The sequence below is a fragment of the Schistocerca serialis genome, chromosome 5, assembly GCF_023864345.2.
Source record: "Schistocerca serialis cubense isolate TAMUIC-IGC-003099 chromosome 5, iqSchSeri2.2, whole genome shotgun sequence".
NCBI lineage: Eukaryota > Metazoa > Arthropoda > Insecta > Orthoptera > Acrididae > Schistocerca > Schistocerca serialis.
In genome coordinates, this window is record NC_064642.1 from 612132638 (window position 1) to 612155098 (window position 22461).

Sequence of the window (22461 nt, forward strand, 5' to 3'; positions counted from 1 at the left end):
ACAGTATTGGCCCCTCCAACTATTAACATATCTGGTTGAAATGCTTTTACCTTATCCATTTTCAGATTTAAGATTCTGTTAATGTATGTTACGTAAAAACTATAATTTCTCACAAGCACAAAAAATGCCATTCCCTTTGCACAAAATGGTTTAAATTGAATAAGATACGCTACATGACTTGGGGATCATTACACCCATTTCCTTCAGCCCATGGGTAGAACAATGTTAATTGGTAGGGACTTCAAGGCTGCCAGCCACTCATGGATTACTGGACAAAATATCCAGAGCTGAAATAGTTTCAAAAATCAGTTTTGCCTATGCACATCCAAAATTTCCAGTTGATGCAGAAATGTGCCATAAAAGGTGTTCATTTTAACTGAAGACACTGAAATGTCTTGAAAGTTACACATAAGATAAAAAAAGTTTATGATTCCAATTTGTTTGTTTTGGAGGGGGACATCCAATGATACCAGCCTCAATCCCCCTACCCCAACCCATGCGTGGGTGGCATCATGAAACTTCCAAATCTTCAATGGGAACCCCCATTTTTTATTCCATATTACAATTCTATGGCAAAATCTACATATGTGTTGTTTGAAGCATTTTCTTCGTTTTGTCAAAGATGGCACTGTAATCGAAGGAACAGAAATGAGCACAAAATTGTAATTTACGACATGCTACCTAATGGCCCTTGAGTATCCAATGGCACATGGGAGCCCACCTATGTGTTGAGAGGGTAGGACGGGATAGTATTTCATAACTCCTAATTGGAAATCCCACTTGCAATGTTTTATTCCTCTGACATAGCAAACAGGGGACTATCTGACCCGCCAATGTGGCTGTAACTCGACGCAATCACTACTCTATTTTTCCAATTAGAATAAGAGTTCCAATGTAGTACCATCAACTTCAATACACTTAGTGATCTGCTTTTCAAACGACTGTACACAGGACACAGGCATTTGTGATGCAGTCGACCACATCTTCACAGCCTTTTGGCACTTTCTGGTACACCTTATCTTTTAAATATCCCCACAGAATGAAATCCAGTACCGTAGCAGACCAATTAATAAGGCCGTCCCAGGTGATCCACTTGTGACGAAGCAAGATGGGATAATTTTAATTCCCCTCTTGTTTTGCCATCTGCCTCCTTAGATTCGTTTCTTCCCTTTTTACAATTTACCATTAACATACATGAATATAATCTGTATTTTCGAAAAAGAGAAAGGTTGGAACTCAGTTCTAAAGGATTTAACAACAGAGCTGATTTTGTGCTTGGGTTTATGTATGTATTTGATTTTCTAATTTATTTTGGCTATTCCTAGTTAGTAACTTTCATTATATGGCGAAATCAGTAATTGTTTCATAACTTAAATTCTATCATTGACATATAAACAAATATAAATTCTGTACTAATTATAAACATTTGGGAGATGAAACAATAGCAATCTCAAAGTATTTAATTGCCTCTATTCAAAAACATGTTAGTGAAACCAGCCCTTCATTAATTCCAAAGTAATTAACAGTTTTGTCAAAAGTAATGTTTGCATAACTATATTTGTTAATTTCAAGATTTAAACAAACAATTATGCCTAAATCTTGTAGTAGAAGGAACTGTTAAGAGGATGCAATTTTTCGATGTATTCAGTTAATTGAGTGAGTTAAGTTTTAATTGTAATGTCTGTAAATTTAACTTTCAACAATGTGTAGTTTCAGCACCTATTATTGTGATGATATATAAAGCCCCGATTTTTGGTCACAAGACAGTCAGTCCACGCCCGATTTAAAATTGAAATTTAAAACAGTCTTGATCGCAATCTTGTTAAAATATTTTTTTATTGGAGTGAGTGACCGGTTTCGACTCTAATAAAGAGTCATCTTCAGACTCCAGTTCAGTGGATGGACACTGCTAGATGAGTTCCGTCGACCCTCAATGCTCGTTACACGAGTTATGGAGTCTGAAGATGACTGTTCCATTGAGTCGAAACCGGTCACTCACCCCAATAAAAAAATATTTTAACAAGGTTGCAATCAAGACTCTTTTAAATTTCAATTTTAACTACTTTTAAGATTGCTGACTATGTTTTCAAAAATTTCAAAAATCTCACAGCCGATTTTCTGATGAGTAACCTGTGCTGGTTAGAACAACAATCATGCTTCAAATTAATTGTGGAATAAGTGTTAAACAATTAGGCCATGTGTAAAAACAGTGACAGTGTATGCTCTATACGTATATGATTATTCTTCAAGAAATATGAAATTTGTGGTTAGGTTGTACTGCTTGTAGTTGTTCAACAAGAAATAGTTGTAGCAGTATGTGGAGTTTCACCTGCTAACTATTAATGAGGCTTATCAAAAGTTAAACAGTGCACTGGCCATATAACTGTATAATATTGGGGGTTGTGCAAAGGGAAAATTACAGTACTGTGAAACGCAAATGTGCACCCATCGGCTACATGATTTACAGTAGTGTGGGTCAGAATCCACAACCCATTTTTCAGTCAGTGTAGCAATGGAGTGCATCAACACCGAGGACAATCAACAAATGAAGAAATAAAAGTAGGTGGAACCACCACACACTGACCAGTGTAAACGTGGTCTAATACTTACCGTGCTTCAATTGCATAATGTGCCGCAAACAGTCATGCTGAAACCACATACATTGTCAAACGTCCAGGGCAACATACTGCACTGGCAGAAGTAGTTCCTGTTCCAAAAATGTTCATTATTTGCATCCATTCAACATGCCAATGAGAAAATGCCACACCATACGTTAACCCACCATGGACGTTGACGATCAACTTTCTGTAACCAGTGGGGATTGCCTACACTCCAGTAATGCGTGTTATGCTGGTTAACACTACCACGGTTTGTGAACATGGACTCACTGGAAAATAGTACCTCGGCAATGAATGTGAGGATCGTTTACATTTGTTGACATGCCCATTCACAAAACACTACCCAGTTATGGAAATTGGCACCATGAAGTTCTTGACGCAGTGAAATGTATTATGGATGATAATTATGATGATGTAGTATTGTGACAATACTACCTATAGACAAATGGGAATCATGATGTAATTGCTGGGTACTTACCCGTAGGTTGTGGTGCACTGTAACTAGTACAGCTATTTCATTAGCTTCTCTTATAACATGTTGGCTTCATTTCCTTTTGCCGGTCTGTATGCTGCCATCAGACTAAATGCATTGGCAACCTTGTAAAATAATGAATGAGAGTGAGCTTTCTCAGGACAACGCTTGGCATACAAGGCAACGGCAGCTTCAACATTTCTCCTACATTCTCTGCAAATCAGGGTCATTTCAATTTTTTCCTCTCTAGTTGCAACACTCATCATCCACTTGTATGTCTGGTCTTCAAATGATAGATAGGTGTGCAAGCAATAAACATTGTGCAAGTATATAATGTTTAGACCTGCTATCTGTTCAATGTCTGCATGAGACATGAGCTCTGGTCACAATGTACTGCCAGTTACAATACATCGTAGTTCGCTACATAGTCACAGTGGCACATCAACTTGTCTTCTGTTCGATATGTCAGAGGAATACAATACTGCTAATGGGGTTTACAATTACAAGTTATGGAGAACTGGCCTGTCCTACCCTTGCATCATGGAGATGAGGTCCCACATGCCATTGGAAATTCAAAAGCTATTGAGTATCAAGTCATAAATTACGATTGTGTACCCACTTCTATTCCTCTGATTACAGTGCCATCTGTGGCGAAATGCAGAAAGTGCTTCAGACAAAACATACGTAGATTTTGCTGTAGAATCATAATCTGCAATAAAAAATGAGGGTACCTATTGAAATTGAAGATTTCTAAGTTGCCCCCCCCCCCCCCTCACCCACACATGGTATGGGGTGGCAAGTTGAGTGTCGTACCATTGGATGTTCCCCTCTGAGACAACTTTTTTTGATCCAATGTGTAGTTTCTGAGGTAACTTAATGTCTTCAGTTAAAATGAATACCTTGTATATTAGATACAAACATAACAGCTGTTCAGTGTCAACAGCATTGCCGCTATATTTTGCACACAAGGAAAATAACTAATTGAGGACAACATGCAGTGTGCAGAGTACCTGGATGACATTATAATAGATACCATGTAGTATCAACACTGAAGCAACTTAGCAATGTTATTTGACGGAGTCAGACAATCTGTGCTGTAAATTGGACAAATTTATTTCTCTGAACAAAAATGTGCCTTTCTTCAGACACCTACTAAGTAAGCAAGCAAGCCACAAGCTCGCATTAGTTAACACCAAAACAACCGATAATCAACTGGTAGAGATGACTCTAAAATAAGTGCAACCTGTCCTACATAAAATCTACTACTACAGCAAATGTAGCCATACTGCTGTCCAAATTCCGTACCCTCCAAATTGCTCTGAAAGAAGGCCACCAAATTTGATTGGTCTCCTAAACTCAAAAAGTTGTACAAAATCACATTCTTTTCTGTTTACTTTTACACCAGGTAAGCAATTTACACTTGCGACCTCTCAGTATGGCTTTGATACCAGACTCTCACACAAGACCTCAACAGCATGTAATGACCAATTGCCTTAAGTTCAAAAACTCTAATTTCATTCTTTAAAACTCAATATAAACTTTTAAAAAATGCTGGAATCTACCTATATATGATCATTAGGATAAGTATGACATGAAATGTTGGTCTCAGGTGTCGGGCTGCCACATTTAAAGGCTTATAGAAATTTTGTAACAATCTTATTTCTTTTTTCTGATCATTTTAAAGCTAAGTTTATTATACTGTCATTAATTTCATTAGACCTTTGCTCTGGTTTGACTGTTACCATTCAATACTTGAATTCCAGAATACCTTTCACAAGAAGTGAAACTAGCTTCTTATTAGTACCTGTGTAAAGAAAATATTCACATGTTGAGAACATTTTCAAATTAATAATCTTCATGAAAGCAATTTTATAAAAAGCACTGTTATCGAAAACATTTCATGAATTTTCATACTGAAAACTAAGAACCAAGTAAAGCTTATTGTCGCAGCATAGGAGGAGCAAGTTAATATTTAATTTTGTAATGTCAGTCTATACACATCAACAAGTTTTTGACTGTAATCCATAAATTTTCTGTCTGTTATACTGGATTACTTAACCAGTGAATGACTAAACAATATACAAGCAGTGGAGAATCAGCCATCAGGGTCTCAGTTTTAAAGCAATTTTTGTGTGCCAGTTTTTGGGAGCTGGTTCTGTTACAGTTTTGTATCCATTTTGCACAATAAATGTGTATTTCTGAAAATGAAACTTGGTGTCCAATTGTTTACTTAAAATTTCTCTTGGCATAACAAATCATTTACTACACAGTGAACAGCTCCAGAAGTTGCAGCAAATTTGGTGGTGCAATACTCATAATTCTTTTAGAGCCAAAACAGCATCAAAGATCACTGAAAACCAAAGATGAGGATTCTTCTTCTAACTGTTACACTCAAGAAAGCACCATTATATTTCAATTGTGGTGGTGGTTCCTTGGATTACAGCTGCCCTGCTGATGAAGTTTTGCTAACAGAATTTTGAGTTTCAGGTTGATTTATGCAATAATGGATACTGATACAACAGAAAATTTAAAAGAAAACACTGGCTTATAAATCCGAAATGGACTGATGCAAAAGGAGAAGAGATGTTAACCACAAAGAGGGGAGAAAAAAGTGTGTGGCATGGAACTACATCATTGCAGACAATTGAGATAAATACATTTATAGTTTATTCCCTTTATTTGTTTGTAGTTAAATGTCATGTAAAGACTAAAATTTTAGTGTAAAGACTGAAATTGTCATTCCAAGTTTATTTATCAATACGGCGAGTAATAGTAAGCAAAACAGTGTACCAGTAGAAAATCAGGAACAGGTAGTAGTAGACAATGCTGCTAATTTACATGGCAGTATTACCAGTAATGAAAGTGAAGCCAAAGTCAACAGTGAGGTAGTACAGGATCAGATTTATCACAATGAGACCATAGGCAATGTTAATATAAGAGCTTGTTCACCATTCCATAGTTTTGATTAAACTGAAGCTGTAGGCTTGAACAGTGAAATTGTAGAATTACTGTCACGGTTATTAATTGAAAAAGCTAATACTTTAGCTAGTACTTTAGGTGGGAGTATTACCAAAACAGCAAATAGCCTTGGTGGCAGAATTACCAAAACAGCCAACATTTTAACTAGCGGCTTAGGTGGCCAAATTGCTGAACTAAAAAGTACTTCGAAAGACGTTAAAACATAATCGGAAAATAGTAACACAAGAATAATGAAAAACAAAGAGGAAGTAACAAAGCTTAAAAATGAGGTGGAAGCAGACTGGAAACGAGGTGATGCTAGAGTTGGTTCTGTGGAAACGAAAGCTGGAACTCTCAAAACAGAACTCAGTGCGAAAATTGCTCATAGTAAACACAACTTCAAGGTTGTTCGCAAAAATGTAGTAGATAGTTGTTACTTTATTATGAAAAGGATAGTTTGGAAATTTTGAGTCACAGACAAGCACAACAAAAACACTGCTAAACAACAAAGCATTTGGCCAAAATGCATTCTTCTGAATTAGACAACACAAGGGCGCACGCGTATACACACACACACACACACACACAAATGCAACTCACACGCACACAAGACCAATGTCTCTGGCTGCTGAGGCCAGACTGCGAGTAACTGCACATGATGGGAGAAGCAATGTGGGTGTTGGGGGTAAGGAGGAGGCTGGGAGGCATAGGGATGGCATGATAGGGGTGGGGACAGTAAAGTGCTGCTTGTGGGAGCATACAAGGACAAGGTGGAAAGAAGATAGGGTAGGTAGGTGCAGTCTGGCACTTAGACAAAGGGCAGGTGGGGGGGGGGGGGGGGGGGGGAGTGGAAAAGGAGACAAGTAAAAAGACTGTGGGTGCACTGGTGGAATAGAACACCTGTATTTCTGGAATGGGAACAGGGAAGGTGATTTATGGGTAAAGGACAATGAATAATGAAGGTTGAGGCCAGGAGGTTAGATATACTGCAGGGAGAGTTCCCACCTGTGCAATTCAGAAAAGCTGGTGTTGGCAGGAAGGATACAGATGACACAGACGAAGAATGTTGTACTGGGCAGCATGTTCAGCAACTGGGTGGTCCATCTGTTTCTTGGCCACAGTTTGTCTGTGGTCATTCATGCAGACAGACACCTTGTTGGTTCTCACGCTCACATAGAATGCAGTACAGTGGTTGCAACTTAGTTCAGCTTAGTTCATAGATCACATGACTGGTTCCACAGGTAGCCTTGCCTTTGATGGGATAGGTGATTGCTTGTGACCAGACTGGAGCAGGTAGAGGTGAAAGGATGTATGGGATGAGTTCCTCTAGGGACCCACCACTGTTCCATTTGATTCTGTAATTTAGCCTTCTAACGGTGCAGTTATTCTCTATCTATTCTTTTACTTTATCCTTGTTACTGCTGTCTGAGCTGTAAATGTCAATTATCTGTGACTTTGTAGGCTTTCCTGGTGTAATAAACCTTGAAAGTCTCTTCAAGTTTGCTGCTAGATCCTAAAATCAACTCGGTTCAGTAAATCGGCAATCCAACTGTTCGCTGTCTTCAGGAGAACACTGCTTCTGCTGGTGAGTCCCGTTGAAAACTGATGCCAAGCTGAAAATTGACATCCTATATATGCCTCTGTACTGTACATGGCGTATGCGCCGCCCATCACAGTTTCTGCCCTCCAAGGCTGGACAGATGGCGCCTCCCTTAATAGAACACCGGCATCAACAATATGTTGCACTCAGAGACGATTTTTGAACACTCGGATTGGCCGCACCAAAGAACGTTGATGCGGGATAGTACAGGATTAGATGTTCTGCTAAGAGGAAACCCACTGTCTCTACTAATTAAATTATCTGCCCACCTAATTTCAGTTGCCTCTTTATAGACACTGTTCCAAAAACCAGAAGTGCTGGCAACTACCACAGTTTCGTCAAATTTTGAACCATGTCCCTCATTTAAGCAATGTTATTCTACTGCCAATTTTTCCAATTATTGTACCCACTTATGATGGCAATGTTCCACGCACCTGTCATGAACTGTGTAAATGTAAGCCTTCCCACATTGGTACAGAATTTTGTACAGTTAAGCCCCAAATCATCTTCCAAAGAGCTGAGTAGTCCCCTAATCTTGGAAGGTGGACGGAACAAACTCTTAACATTAAAACTTGTTAAAATTCTTCTGCTCTTAAATGATACGCCTGAAGCATAAGGAATAAAGGCTATCGATCTATGCTCCTCTTCATGTACCTCCGGTGATGGTTCAAATTCCATAACCTGACAAATCTGCTTCTCAAACTATCCATTCTCCTTAAAAACTGTCATCAAATGCACAAGGTCTTGAGTTAAACTGGCTGCGTCGGAAATGGCATATGCTATGCGTACCAGAGACCTAAGAATACCAATGGATGGGTATGGTGGTTGATAACTCTTAGAATGCAGATACCAATCTTTGTGTGCCAGCTTTTGGTGAACACTATGTCCCACAGTACCATCTCGTTTTTTGTAAACCATAATGTCCAAGAATGAAAGCATTGCATCACTTTCAACCTCCATGGTAAATTTAACACTGGGATGAAGACAGTTGAAGTGCTCCAAAAATCTGTTGAGAGCATCACATCCATGTGACCAGACGAAAAAGATATCATCCACATACTTCCAGAAGCATGTTGGTTGCAAAGTTGAAGTCCTGAGTGCCGTATCCTTGAAGTCCTTCATAAATAAACTGGTAACAACAGTTGATAAAGGACTACCCACAGCCGCTCCATCATTCTGTTCAAAAATGTTGCCATTAAAAAAAAAAAGAAAAAACATGGGAGGTCAGCACATGAGAACAAAGCTTCATCAGCTCTTCATCCAGTTTTTCACTAATCAAACTAAGGGACTCATCGAGAGGAACTCATGTAAACAGAGATACCACATCAAAACTCGCTAATAAATCTGAAGGACCCAGCCTCAAATATTTCAATCGTCAAATAAAATCCACCAAATCAGAGATATAGTGTTCACACTTGCCAACATATGGACTGAGAACAGACGTTAAGTACTTTGCCAGGTTGAAAGTGGATGCACCCAAAATACTAACAATATGGCATTACAACCACGGTATTCCCTTGTCAGCTGGTGAAACTACTGCTTCATCAACATTCCTAAGGGAACAATGACTACTCTCTCTATGGAAGAGATGTTATCTGGCAGTCAATTACCATTTTACTAATGCTGTGGAATTATGCTCATTTTGCATATTTGCAAGAAAAAAGTTTGAGTTGCATAGAATAGTTACACTGTAACAAAAATGGAATGTTAATCTCATAAAGAATCTCAGTTTGCCTGCTGGAACTTGATACGCTTTCTGTATTACTTTCTTCTTATTTGCACTCAGTGAATTTATCAACTACACAATTACATACTGAAAGTTATGTAACAGGTAATATTACAAATGACACACATATTTTGCTCGGCACTAGCAGAGGTTTTTGAACGAGTGGATTGTACATCTCTCTCTCTCTCTCTCTCTCTCTCTCTCACACACACACACACACACACACACACACACACACATGCGGAGTTTACAACTAAACTGTGCTGTTTTGAAGTGATACTTAATTTTGTACACAGAAGTTTATACATGAAATCAGTCAGTTGTACCAACAATCTTAAGAAAGAAGCCACACACATGAATGACTATTGATACTGAAATCAAACAATGGAAAATCCAGGATGGATACCAGAGAAGGAAAGTTGCTACTCACCATATAGCAGAGATGCTGAGTTGCTATAGGTACAATAAAAAGATTCACACAATCATAGCTTTCGGCCATTAAGGCCTTTGTCAGCAGTAGACACACACACACAAACGCGCGCGCGCGTGCGCGCCCACACACACGCACGGACACACACACACACACACACACACACACACACGCACACACACACACACAACTTGCACACAATGTCTGCAGTCTTAGAGAGCTGAAACTACACTACAGTGTACTGACATGATCAGTCATCATCTCCAAATTGTTGTTGTACTGTACTACAAAATGCTGTAAAATGTGTTCATATCCTTCCACTGTCAGCATTCTTCGAGTGCAATAAGGGAATCGCATACTAGCCATGAAAAATACTCCAATGTCATAACAATACACCCTCCACACTTCACTGTTGGTACTACACATCATGGAAAGGAATGTTCTCCAGACATTCGCCAAACCCTTATGTCATATTGCCATAGGGTATAGTATGAATTCATCACACCAAATCACTTGTTTCTAGTCACCAGTCATCCATGAGCAAGTTGATCATCGTAACCCTGTCTTTTTAACTCCCTATGCACAGTCATTGTGACAGCTGGACTGCTGGCAGCTCTGTGGAGCTGACAAGTGACTCCTCCTCCTGATTTTGTACGATTTTTTTACACTGACCTGCGCAATATTCAACAGTCCCTGTCCATCAGTAAATGAGGTCTACTTGGTCTTGGTTTAGCTATAGTGGTTCCTCCAAATTTCCGCTCCACAGTCACATCACCAACAGACAACTCGGGTAGCTTTAGAAACGCTAAAATGTCCTTCATGGATTTGTTGGGTGACATACAATGAATAGTCCACATTAAAAGTAACTGATCTCTCTTGACCAGCCTATTCAGCTGTTACTGCTTCTCTTCTGACAACACAGTACTCCCAGTGTTCAATTCTATGTTATATAGAGGTGACCAGATACTTTCAATCAGATAATGTATGTGTTTACCAGCAATAGTACACATTTTGATTCCTAAAGGTAAGTATTGGCAAGCAATTCTGTCTCATAATGATGAAGTCTGATACAGTGTAGTGTACAGTCGGCAGTTCAGAGTGGTTGGGCTGAAGCACCTGCCGAAACAGACAGATCCAGTAGTCCATATTTATTTCTCATTGTTCCCTAGTTCACTGAAAGCAACAGGGATTTTTATCGGGTCCTCATTCTGGATCCACTTTCCACCAGAGTTTTTTAGTTGCTTCGTGAATCATATTTGGAGATGACACTAAAGGAAATGTTGCAATGGTGTCACATTTATTGGAAAGGGATCAGGCTGTGCAAAGTGTGCACCCAGAACTGCATAGCCCCAGCTCAGCATTTCTCACATTAGTTTTAGCAGGAGCAACCTGGTGAAACATTGCACACTGACTTTCTGGGAAAATTAGAGGAAGCAATGTGGCTGTCAATAATGAACGATTTTGTCGGTTTCTCTTATGTTGTTCACATGTCCACAATCACCACACATGCCACAATTTGGCCACCATTTGTGCTGTTGGGGGAGCAGTATTATCCCCTGAAAGGCCAAGGAGGGTCACCGAAAGCTACACGTTCAGATCACTGAACAACATTTGCCCTCCCCTACATCCACCATTATGACCTCTGGCTTCAGCAAAAAAGTATCTACGCAACAAGCAGCAGCAGACACAGGCCGTAGATAGCAATGTATATACTGTATAGAACTCCTTGGGAATGTGGCAGTATTTACAAGAGAAAAACCAGTGGCACCATTGTCAAGTGTGCTGTCAAACACACATGCCACATAAAACAAAAGGTGCTAAAGTCAGCTACGGCCTATCATTGTCTAGAGAAAGACAACAAAACATTATAAAATTGTTAAGATTTCATGGTGACTTGTTGACAAATTGCCTGTTGGCTTTTTTCTGGTTCTCTGGCCTACATTTCTTTGGTGATTTTTCTGACATTTCACCAGTCCACCACCAGCAGAGGAAGGTGAAGCTTTCACAAGGCCAGGCACTCAAGCTAGTGAAATGACAGAAAAGTCACCAAACAAATGTTGGCCAAAGAAGCAACAGAAAGAACAGAAGCCAACAGACAATTTGTCAGCAGGTGACCACAAAAGCCTTAACAGTTTTGTACCACACTTCTGCGAGGAGGAGACCAACATCTTGAGCAAAGATGGAAGAAGAAAGCGTGACTGCCACCCTTTCTCACCTTTCTGTCACAGTGCCATGATGAAGGGAACATACCAAAGTTCCTGAAATGTAAGTGCCGAATCATCAACACCCAAGCACATCATATCTATGAGCTTTCCTTTGTGAGCAAATTCATGCAACATGGAGAGCCTTGGCAAGAATGGCATGAGGAACTTTTGGACATTTTTTTATTAACAAAGAGGTAGTGTGCTTCGAGACAACTGGGATACGATCAACAGCATCAGTCATGGGAGCACACAGAACTGCACCTAGCAAAACCATTAGCTTGTAATGTGAAGAAAGAAGAGTTACAGGCTACAAAGAGCCTTAACAATGACAAGAGCATATTGGTGGTGGTGGTTGTTGTTGTTGTTGTGGTCTTCAGTCCTGAGACTGGTTTGATGCAGCTCTCCATGCTACTCTATCCTGTGCACGCATCTTCATCTCCTAGTACTTACTGCAACCTACATCCTTCTGAATCTGCTTAGTGTATTCATCCCTTGGTCTCCCTCTATGATTTTTACCCTCCACGCTCCCCTCCAATGCTAAATTTGTGATCTCTTGATGCCTCAGAACATGTCCTACCAACCGGTCCCTTCTTCTTGTCAAGTTGTGCCACACACTCCTCTTCTCCCCAATTCTATTCAATACCTCCTCATTACTTATGTGATCTACCCATCTAATCTTCAGCATTCTTCTGTAGCACCACATTTCAAAAGCTTCTATTCTCTTCTTGTCTAAACTATTAATCGTCCACATTTCACTTCCATACATGGCTACACTCCATACATATACTTTCAGAAACGACTTCCTGATACTTAAATCTATACTCGATGTTACCAAATTTCTCTTCTTCAGAAACGCTTTCCTTGCCATTGCCAGTCTACATTTTATATCCTCTCTACTTCGACCATCATCAGTTATTTCGCTCCCTAAATAGCAGAACTCCTTTACTACTTTAAGTATCTCATTACCTAATCTAATTCCCTCAGCATCACCCGACTTAATTCGACTACATTCCATTATCCTTGTTTTGCTGTTGTTGATGTTCATCTTATATCCTCCTTTCAAGAAACTGTCCATTCCGTTCAACTGCTCTTCCAAGTCCTTTGCTGTCTCTGACAGAATTACAATGTCATCGGCAAACCTCAAAGTTTTTATTTCTCCTCCCTGGATTTTAATTCCAACTCCGAATTTATCTTTTGTTTCCTTTACTGCTTGCTCAATATACAGATCGAATAACATCGGGGAGAGGCTACAACCCTGTCTCACTCCCTTCCCAACCACTGCTTCCCTTTCATGCCCCTCGACTCTTATAACTGCCATCTGCTTTCTGTACAAATTGTAAATAGCCTTTTGCTCCCTGTATTTTACCCCTGCCACCTTTAGAATTTGAAAGAGAGTATTCCAGTCAACATTGTCAAAAGCTTTCTCTAAGTCTACAAATGCTAGAAATGTGGGTTTGCCTTTCCTTAATCTTTCTTCTATGATAAGTCGTAAGGTCAGTATTGCCTCACGTCTTCCAACATTTCTACGGAATCCAAACTGATCTTCCCCAAGGTCGGCTTCTACCAGTTTTTCCATTCATCTGTAAAGAATTCGCGTTAGCATTTTGTAGCTGTGACTTATTAAACTGATCGTTTGGTAATTTTCACATCTGTCAACACCTGCTTTCTTTGGGATTGGAATTATTATATTCTTCTTGAAGTCTGAGAGTATTTCGCCTGTCTCATACATCGTGCTCACCAGATGGTAGAGTTTTGTCAGGACTGGCTCTCCCTAGGCCGTCAGTAGTTCTAATGGAATGTTGTCTACTCCCGGGGCCTTGTTTTGACTTAGGTCTTTCAGTGCTCTATCAAACTCTTCATGCAGTATCGTATCTCCCATTTCATCTTCATCTACATCCTCTTCCATTTCCATAATATTGTCCTCAAATACATCACCCTTGTATAGACCCTCTATATACTCCTTCCACCTTTCTGCTTTCCCTTCTTTGCTTAGAACTGGGTTTCCATCTGAGCTCCTGATATTCATACAAGTGACTCTCTTTTCTCCAAAGGTCTCTTTTTAATTTTCCTGTAGGCAGTATCTATCTTACTCCTTGTGAGATAAGCCTCTACATCCTTACATTTGTCCTCTAGCCATCCCTGCTTAGCCATTTTGCACTTCCTGTCGATCTCATTTTTGAGACTTTGTATTCCTTTTTGCCTGCTTCATTTACTGCATTTTTATATTTTCTCCTTTCATCAATTAAATTCAATATTTCTTCTGTTACCCAAGGATTTCTACTAGCCCTTATCTTTTTACCTACTTCATCCTCTGCTGCCTTCACTACTTCATCCCTCAGAGCTACTCATTCTTCTTCTACTGTATTTCTTTCCCCCATTCCTGTCAATTGTTCCCTTATGCTCTCCCTGAAACTCTGTACAACCTCTGGTTTAGTCAGCTTATCCAGATCCCATCTCCTTAAATTCCCACCTTTTTGCAGTTTCTTCAGTTTTAATCTACAGTTCATAGCCAATAGATTGTGGTCGGAGTTCACATCTGCCCCTGGAAATGTCTTACAATTTAAAACCTGGTTCCTAAATCTCTGTCTTACCATTATATAATCTATCTGATACCTTCTAGTATCTCCAGGATGCTTCCATATTGGTACTGCCTGTCAACAAGGGAAATGTGACTACTGTAATGAAGACCATTATGTGAGCAGAAGATTTGGGACCTATTAGATCCGACAACGTACCAACCACAGACCTGATGCAGTGGATCACATGGAATAAAAATCAGTTAATCAAGGTAACACAAACATCATGTTCAACTAAGATCAATTCTCTACTTAATCTATCCTCTACTTAACCTATCTTTGGCACAGAAAGGAGTAAAATATGCTGCTGTAAAATTTTTCGATAAATTACCAGATGAAATAAAATGTCTGACAGGCAGCAGCAATAGTTTCAAAAAAAAAAAAAAAAAAAAGAAAAAGAAATCATATCTCCTTGACAGCTCCTTCTATGCCACAGATGAATTCATGAACACAATAAATATATCCTCCCCATGAACTGTGGACCTTGCCTCAGCTATACAGATAGCCGTACCAGCAATACAGATAGCTGTACCGTAGGTGCAACCACAACGGAGGGATATCTGTTGAGACACCAGACCAGACAAATGAATGGTTCCTGAAGAGGGGCAGCAGCCTTTTCAGTAGTTGCAGGGGCGACAGTCTGGATGATTGATTGATCTGGCCTTGTAACATCAACCAAAACTGCCTTGCTGTTCTGTTACTGTGAACAGCTGAAAGGAAGGGGAAACTACAACCCTAATTTTTCCTGAGGGCATGCAGCTCTATTGTATGGTTAAATGATGAGGGTATGATCTTGGGAAAAATAAAAATATTTCGGAGGTAAAATAGTCCCCCATTCGGATCTCCGGGCAGGGACTACACAGGACAAAGACGTTATCAGGAGAAACAAAAATGGCATCCTACGGATCAGAGTGTGGAATGTCAAATCCCTTAATCGAGCATACAGGTTAGAAAATTTAAGAAGAGAAACGTATAGGTTAAATTTAGATATAGTGGGAATTAGCGAAGTTCAGTGGCAGCAGGAACAGGACTTATGGTGAGGTGAATATAGGATTATAAATACAAAATCAAATAGGGGTAATGCCGGAGTAGGTTTAATAATGAGTAAGAAAATAGGAATGCAGATAAGCTACTATGAATAGCATAGTAAGCGCATCATTGTAGTCAAGATAGACACAAAGCCCACACCCATCACAGTGGTACAAGTTTATACGCCAAATATCTTCACAGATGAGGAGAAAATTAAGGAAAAGTATGATGAAATAAAAGACATTATTCAGATAGCTAAGGGAGCCAAAAATTTAGTAGTCCTGGGGAACTGGAATTCGGTAGTAGGGAAAGGAAGAGATAGAAAAATAGTAGGTTAATATGGACTGGGGAAGGAATGAAAGAGAAAGCTGCCTTGTAGAATTTTGCACAGAGCATAACTTAGACACAGCTAACACTTGGTTTAAGAATCATGAGAGAAGGTTGTACATGTGGAAGAGAGCTGGAGGCACCGGAAGGTTTCAGATTGCTTATCTAACGGTTAGACAGATGGTGCAGATGTGGACTCTGACCATAATTTATTGGCTATGAACTGTATAAATATCAAGAACTCAGTTGGAAAACCAGTCCTAAGCAAAGAAGGAAAAGCAGAAAGGTGGAAGGAGTATAGAGAGGGTGTATACAAGGACGATGTACTTGAGAGCAATATTGTGGAAATGGAAGAGGATGTAGAGGAAGGTGAAAAGGGAAATATGATAATGCATGAAGAATTTGACAAAGCACTGAAAGACTTAAGTTGAAACAAGGCCCTGGGAGTAGACAACATTCCATTAGAGCTACTGGTAGCCTTGGGAGAGCCAGTCATGACAAAACTCATCCATCTGGTGAGCAAAATGTATGAGAGAGGCGAAATACTAGCAGACTTCAAGAAGAATATAATAATCCAGATTCCAATGAAAGCAGATGCTGACAGGTGTGAAAATTACCGAACTGCCAGCTTAATAAGTCACAGCTGCAAAATACTAACAGTAATCCTTTACAGAAGACTGGAAAAACTGTTAGAAGCCGACCTTGGGGAAAATCAGTTTGGATTCAGGAGAAATATAGGAACACGCATGGCAATACCGACCCATGACCTCTCATAAAAAATAGGTTAAGGAAAGGCAAACCTACATTTCTAGCATTTGTAGACTTGGAGAAAGCTTTTGACAATGTTGATGTCTTTCAAATTCTAATGGCAGCAGGGAGTGAAAGGCTATTTACAATTTGTACAGGAACCAGACGACAGTTGTAAGTGTCAAGGGGCACAAAAGGGAAGCAGTGGTTGAGAACGGAGTGAGGCAGGGTGGTAGCCTATCCCCTATGTTATTCAATATGAATACTAAATAAGCAGTAAAGGAAACAAAAGAAAAATTTGGAATTAAAGTCCAGGGAGAAGAAATTAAAACTTTGAGGTTTGCTGATGACATTGTAATTCTATCAGAGACAGCAAAGGACTTGGAGGAGCAGTTGAACGGAATGGAAAGTGTCTTGAAAGGACAATATAAGATGAACACCAAAAAAGCAAAATGAAGATAATGGAATTTAGTTGAATTAAATCAGGTGATGCTGAGGGAATTAGATTAGAAAATGAGACACTTAAAGTAGTAAATGAGTTTTGCTATTTGGGAAGCAAAATAACAGATGATGGTTGAAGTAGGGAGGATATAAAATGAAGACTGGCAATGGCAAGAAAAGCGTTTCTGAAGAAGAGAAATTTCTTAACATCAAGTATAGATTTCAGTGTCAGGAAGACCTTTCTGAAAGTATTTGTATGGAGTATAGCCATGTAAAACATGAATGGTAAACAGTTTAGACAAGAAGAGAATAGCTTTTGAAATGTGGTGTTACAGAAGAATTCTGAAGATTAGATGGGCAGATCATATAACTAATGAAGAGGTACTGAATAGAACTGGGGAGAAGAGAAATTTGTGGTACAACCTGACTAGGAAGGGATTGGTTGGTAGGACACATTCTGAGGCATTGAGGGATCACCAATTTAGTACTGGAGGGAAGCTTGAGGGGTAAAAATCGTAGAGGGAGACCAAGAGATGAAGACAGTAAGCAGATTCAGAAGGATGTAGCTTACAGTAGTTACTCAGAGATGAAGATATTTGCACAGGATAGAGTAGCATGGAGAGCTGCATCAAACCAGTCTTTGGACTCAAGATCACAACAACACAACACAGGTATAATATATGTGCTTTGTGCCATTTAAGACTCTTGATTAGTGTGTGAATTTCTTATGCTCTCGGCATGTTCCACATCATAATGCTTACCGTGAGAGTGATCAATGGAACACATAACTAACTAACTAATCATAAGCGCTCCTGGTCAGCTCTGATGTTGTTGTTCTTTTACCAAAGTGCCACTCGATAATTCTGCGGAGTATATTAGTTCCATTTTCCCACAAGACACCACTAATCTCTTTCATGCATGTCTTGCCACAAGCTATTTCATGTGGAATTGCAGCTTCTACGAACAGCTTGAAAGCGTCTCCATGGGTAGCCCACTTATCCAGTGGTGGCCAACTTCTTCATGGAACATTCTGAAACACAGGTGCTGGATTTGACACCTTGTAAACCAAAGGTGTTGTACAGGTACATCAGTGACACCTTTGTTGTGCGGAACTGTAATGAGGAACAATTTGGTGACTTCCTAAGGTATCTGAACAGTCTCCATGCCAACATAAAATTTACTACGGACCAACTTCTGCTCTTTCCAGATATGCTGGCTACAAGGGACAGTGAGAACCTGGGACACAGCGTGCATCTAAAATCAAAACACAAGCCAACACATCCACAAACTTTCACATAATCACTTGAGTCAGAAGACAGAGATGATTAATATACTTGTAATGAAAAGGAAAGTTGCTACTCACCATATAGCAGAGATGCTGAGTCACAGATAGGTGACTCAGCATCTCCCCTATATGGTGACTAGCAACTTTCCTTTTGGTTATATTGTTATATTCCATCCTGGATTTTCCACTGTTTGATTTAATATGCTTGTAACACACACAAGACAAATATCTGTGCTGCAGCAACTAGCTTGTGAAATGCAGCACCTGGAAAGCAATTTGAGGAGCCATTCTGCCATAAAGGATATTTACAAACCAACAAAAATGATCAATGAGTGCTGCAGACTGGCAAAGGAAAAAGGAGCCAATTTGCAATGTTGGGAATATACCATAGATGCTGTGCATGTGGAAAAGTCTATGTTGGAGTGACTGGATAATCAGTCAGCACCAAGATCACTGAACAGAAGCAGTATTGCAAGATGGGGCAGGTGGAGAAATCAGCTGTGGCAGAGCATTTGCTATAATAAAATTCGCTGACATCGAAGTTCTCACTGTGGAGAAGAGGTACCATGCCCACTTGTTCAGAGATGCCATAGAACTCCAAAAACATGCCAATAGCTTTAACAAGAAACAAGAAAGTCTCAAGGTGAACAGATCCTGGATTTCAGTGCTGCAGCCAATGACCACTGCATGTAGCAAGAGGAGAACCATGGTGGTAATGACCACAGAAAAGCCCTCAAAGCTTTGAGAATGCCATTCACCTACAATGGTGAAACATGAGAAAAATCGTCGAACAAATGCCAGTTGAAGAACCCGAGACAAAAGCCAACAGGCAATTTGCCAATAAAATATTGTTGGAAAAAGATAAGAATATTATCACTTATGACAACTTATTGAGAATCAATTACAAAAAATGGTATTCATAATTTGTTTATTGCAAATGAATTTCATTGGTACATACAGAACAGGGCATCGAGGCAGATGACATGAAATTATTAGCTGTTGAATGTGTTCCTTCTGTCAGAAGAGAGAAAGTAGTTGGAGGAACAAAGTAGTATACTACAAGTATACTACTTTGTATATCATCCATGAATCTAAGTCAAGTAAGAAATTTGGAATACCATTCTTGCAAATGGGGGTCTATTGTTCTATCACTTGTATCACTTCATTTAGATCTTCAGCAGCTCACCATCTGCCTGAGAATATGTGATAATCAGTGTAATGACATTACATGTATTAACAGTCAAATAAAAAAAAATCTTAATTTTAACTTCATACTGGAGGGGAATGGTAATCACTTTTTAACACATAAAAGACCCACTTTTAACTGCATTTTTGAGAAATTTCAGAAACAGTGTCTAGCTCTTCATAAGAAATTTCTGCAAATGCTGTCAGAGGAAACTGAAAACACCAAAACAGTTGAAAACTTCTAGTATGAGAAAAGAAAAAAATTACATCACTTATGTGCATTATATCACCTATAACTGAGTGTGACCTGTTTAAGTAGGAAAGGAAGCACGTTATTCCTGATGTGTATGTTAACTTGTATGAGGACTGGTATTTGTTTGTTACTACTTTTATTTCAGAGTCTTGTAGACTGTGGAAGATGGCAATGCACAACTGGAAGCAAGTTCCAATCACATCAAAATGTATATAGGAGTGCACTAAAATAGCATGCAGGGCAGTCTTTGGGCTGGAAGTTATGGCACAGCTGTCATACAATTGTAATTATGTGACTTTCACTTGTTCACAAAGATATAGGAATACTTGAGTTTAAAAACTCTTGCAGCTAACGGCAGTTCTCTGGGACAGGGCTAAAAATGTTGAGATAGCAGTTCGAAGATTTATACAGTATCATAATAGAAACCTCATAGCAACATACACTAAATGAAATGATATCTGTAGTGTTCAAACAAAAAATAACTACAAGTGAATGATAAATACGCATAAATTTAATGCAAAGATTTATTGAATTAGAAATAATTTCTATATTTCTTTTTATAATCCTCATATGTTTGGCAAAAAAAGCAGAAACTTCATATTCTGTAATATACAGGGTGTTACAAAAAGGTACAGCCAAACTTTCAGGAAACATTCCTCACACACAAACAAATAAAATATGTTATGTGGACATGTGTCCGGAAACGCTTAATTTCCATGTTAGAGCTCATTTCAGTTTCGTCAGTATGTACTGTACTTCCTCGATTCACTGCCAGTTGGCCCAATTGGAGGAAGGTAATGTTGACTTCGGTGCTTGTGTTGACATGCGACTCATTGCTCTACAGTACTAGCATCAAGCACATCAGTACGTAGCATCAACAGGTTAGTGTTCATCACGAATGTGGTTTTGCAGTCGGTGCAATGTTTACAAATGCGGAGTTGGCAGATGCCCATTTGATGTATGGATTAGCACGGGGCGATAGCCATGGCGCGGTACATTTGTATTGAGACAGATTTCCAGAACGAAGGTGTCCCGACAGGAAGACGTTCGAAGCAATTGATCGGAACATTCCAGCCTATGACTCGTGACTGGGGAAGACCTCGAACGACGAGGACACCTGCAATGGATGAGGCAATTCTTCGTGCAGTTAACGATAGCCCTAATGTCAGCGTCAGAGAAGTTGCTGCTGTACAAGGTAACGTTGACCACGTCACTGTATGGAGAGTGCTACGGGAGAACCAGTTGTTTCCGTACCATGTACAGCGTGTGTAGGCACTATCAGCAGCTGACTGGCCTCCACGGGTACACTTCTGCGAATGGTTCATCCAACAAAGTGTCAATCCTCATTTCAGTGCAAATGTTCTCTTTACAGATGAGGCTTCATTCCAATGTGATCAAATTGTAAATTTTCACAATCAACATGTGTGGGCTGACGAGAATCTGCACGCAATTGTGCAATCACGCCATTAACACAGATTTTCTGTGAACGTTTGGGCAGGCATTGTTGGTAATGTCTTGATTGGGCCCCATGTTCTTCCACCTACGCTCAAGGGAGCACATTATCATGATTTCATATGGGATACTCTACCTGTGCTGCTAGAACATGTGCCTTTACAAGTACGACACAACATGTGGTTCATGCACGTGGAGCTCCTGCACATTTCAGTCGAAGTGTTCGTATGCTTCTCAACAACAGATTCGGTGACCGATGGATTGGTAGAGGCAGACCAATTCCATGGCCTCCACGCTCTCCTGATCTCAACTCTCTTGACTTTCATTTATGGGGGCATTTGAAAGCTCTTGTCTACGCAACCCCGGTACCAAATGTAGAGACTCTTCGTGCTCGTATTGTGGACGGCTGTGATACAATACCCCATTCTCCAGGGCTGCATCAGTGCATCAGGGATTCTATGTGATGGAGGGTGGATGCATGTATCCTCGCTAACGGAGGACATTTTGACATTTCCTGTAACAAAGTGTTTGAAGTCACGCTGGGACGTTCTGTTGCTGTGTGTCTCCATTCCATGATTAATGTAATTTGAAGAGAAGTAATAAAATGAGCTCTAACATGGAAAGTAAGCGTTTCCGGACACATGTCCACATAACATATTTTCTTTCTTTGTGTGTGAGGAATGTTTCCTGAAAGTTTGGCCGTGCCTTTTTGTAACACCCTGTATAAGTTCAATATTTTTCTTTTTTTGTGGGTAGGAAGTTTGCAGTTCAACTGAGCAGCTATTGCAGTTATTTATTTTTTACATTAATTGTTTTTATAATGCATCACCATAAATTCAAAACAAATGAGTTTGTTCAAGTTGTGGGAAAGTGTTAACAAAGATGAAAAGAAAAGCATTGTTGACACAATGAACTGAACATTTTTCTCAAAACAATAGCCATAACCAAATGATATAATTTGTATGTTATTACATACCATATGAAGATGGAAATCAAGCACTTACTTTTAGAAAACACAAATTACAGTGTTTAAGAGCACAAGAAGAAACAATGGCAGACTCTCAGATGTTGTAAATACAGATTTATAATGCTAGACTTTAAAGACAAGCAGAGGACCCAGGTGACATTCTGGATGACTGCTAAAAGTAAGATCAAAGC

At 39.5% G+C, this 22461-nt stretch overlaps 1 protein-coding gene across 1 annotated transcript in view; it reads right to left on the reverse strand.

The window, feature by feature from the left end:
- The window catches only part of LOC126481061 (RNA polymerase II-associated protein 1), a 199529-nt gene that overhangs the window by 138614 nt on the left and 38454 nt on the right, over positions 1-22461 (reverse strand). The window lies entirely within an intron of this gene.